Here is a 3,106-nt window from a genome sequence, read left to right on the forward strand (position 1 = left end):
TGGGATAAGATTTAATAATAATTTAAAACAAATTTAAATTCTATTCAAACTAAAAATCTATTATCAAACATTTGTAAATTTAAATCCCGCATGATCCATGTTTTTGTTTGTTTGTTTGTTTGTTTTTTTTTTTTTTTTTAAGTTGCATGATTTAACATCGTATCATATCATATACTATATAATAAAAGTTGGGTTTTGAAGCCGTGGTTGCACCAAGTGGCTACTCTCACTAATTAGTAAATTAATTATATATTTTTCGTTAGGATAAATTTCCACAATTAAGGGATAATATTTAACAATGGTTTAATTTAGGTAAAACTTTAATATTTAAATTTCGACAAATTTAAATTCTATTCAAACTAAAAGTTTATTATAAAAATTTCTAAACTTAAATCTATTACAACAATCCACAATTTCTTTCTTTCTTTCTTCTTTTTTTTTTTTTTTTTTAAAAAAACCCATATGTTTTGACTGTGGGATAAGATTTAACAATAATTTAAATTTTATTTAAACTAAAATTCTATTATCAAAAATTTCTAAACTTAAATCCCACACAACCCACGTATTTGTTTTTGCTTTTTTTTCTCCCTCAAGTTGCATGATTTAAAAATAATTTAAAACAAATTTAAATTCTATTCAAACAAAAAGTCTATTATAAAAATTTTCTAAACTTAAATCCCACACTACCCACATTTTTTTCCCTCAAGTTGCATCCTATTAAATTAATATTTTATTAGGATATTAAGCTACAAAACTCTTGACTAAGCGGTAAGATTTAACAATAATATAATTTAGATAAAATTTTATCATCTAAGTTTTAGAAATTTAAATTATACTCTAACTAAAAACCTATTATTATTTTTAGAACTTATATATAAGCCATGACTTTTCGATACAATCTCTTTTAACCAATAAGTCATCCCTATAGTGGGTTCTAATTAGCTCAACTAGTAAAGTATTTGATGGTTGAATAAGAGATCTGTGGTTTAATCCTTAACTATACCAAAAACCGATTGGTGTTTTGGTCTGATTGTAAATAACCATCATCAGGAGCAAGCGCCATAGATTAAAACTCTCTAAAAAAAAAAAGCTATCCCTATAATTAAATCTCATACAATACACCCCATGTTGTTGTATATATTTTTTCCAAAATGCAACTTACGTTTATATTTTAATCTAATAAATTCATCTTGCTTATTGTTCTTTACTTCTAAATTTGTGTGCATGATATTATGCCAAAAAAAGCTTACTATAAAGAAGCAAAACAATGGATAACCATTTAAATTCTTGGTTCTCTTATGTAATATTTTATTAATTCTTTTATATTCTCAATTTTTAAACTCTTTTGTGTATGATTTCATTTTTGGTTTTGGTTATTGTATTTAATTTGTGTATGTGTTGATTTTTTCAATTAAACTATCACTAGGAAAAAAGTCAATAATATTAAGAAACTATTTTGTTTATTATTGTTTGTGTTAGTTAGGACATAGATTAAACATAACCCAAATAGGAATTATCAAACTCATTCCATGTCTCATATTAAGAAATTCACACAAAACATAAAGAGAATTTTAAAATATAAAAATAGATAAACACGAATAAAGTCTAAATTCTAAACAATTAGAACTTAAAATAATAATTTTTTTAATTTTAAAATTATTTACTTATTTTATAATTTATTATTACTGTTTATTTAATAATTTAATTTTAACTATTTTAACATTTTTGAGTTTACATATTTACTGTGAATCAGGGAAATCCTTTAATAAAACCCATTTGACAATCTTCTTTATAACGCTCTCATTTCCCTTCCTTCCCCCTACAAGCCACAGCGGACTCAAAGTCACACACACACACACACTGTCTCTACTCTCTGCTCCTCTCTCTCTCTCTCTCTCTCTCTCTCACACACACACACACAGCGATAAACACAGTTAGCTTGGAAGAGTGCCCAGAAGTTTTTTTGGGGGACTCAGAAAATGGGTCCTATCACGCTATCCGCCGATGTCAAAAGCTCTTCAGTTTCAGTTGCTTCATCAGGTAACCCCGTTTCCTCAATATCTTTATTTATTGTTTAATACTATATGATTTTCCAATGTTAATGTGTTCCTTTTTTTTTTTTAATTTTTATGTTGATAAAGTTAATGTAAATGTGTTCAGTACTATGATGTTAATTACATATATTTCATGACATCATGTGAATTGTCACGTTGTTGTTGTTTTTTTTTTTTAATTTTTTTTTATTCCTTCTAATGCCCACTATATTGTACATTGATAAATTATTATTTGTGTCCCAAAAGCCTTGGTCCATAGTAAATGGTGAATTTCTACTTGAAATTGTTGAAGTGGTTGACTGCGAGTGGCAGAGAAAATTTGGCGAGTCCATGAGTGTTAATTGTGTCCACCACTAGCAGTCGTAGAAGATAAATTGGCAACATGGTTTGGACTAAGGATCAAATGTCCTAATACCATGATAAACTATCATTTGTCGTAAGGCGCCAGCGGATAGGAAATTTAATCACTTAATTATTATTCTATTTATAAATTTTGTTCAACCATACATATTCTTCTTCTAAAGGGTCTATATCGGTAATTCGTTTAAGTTAAGCCATTTGCATAAATTTCAAGATTTTTATAAACCTCAACTTCTTGATAGCATTGATTTGCATGAGTAAGACATAAACTGCTACAACAAAGGTTGTGTAATTTGCAATTTTTCCCCCCTCAATCACCTTCAGAACACTCAAGTCGAGGGAATGAAAAAGGGCAGAGGAAGACCTACAATAACATTAATTAACAAGTTGTATTGGTTGCAAATTTCTCTTAAGCCAGTTGTGGTTTTTGGCCAAGCCAGAACTTTTTGATACCATTGACTTACACAAGTAATACCTAGGCATTACAACAAAAGTTGTGTAATAGAGAGTATGACTTCAGATATAATAGAATGGTCAAACAATATACATGTATTTGACCCCAACTAGTATGTTAAGGATCCATAGTCTACCCCAAAATTTTGGGACTAAAGGCTTGGTTGTTGTTCACCATCAAACCTATGTATATGTGCCTGTGTGGGCTAAAGACAATAGATGATATGAAGAATACCTTA

This window comes from Quercus suber, unplaced genomic scaffold (genome assembly GCF_002906115.3).
Source record: "Quercus suber isolate HL8 unplaced genomic scaffold, Cork oak 2.0 scaffold_18, whole genome shotgun sequence".
NCBI lineage: Eukaryota > Viridiplantae > Streptophyta > Magnoliopsida > Fagales > Fagaceae > Quercus > Quercus suber.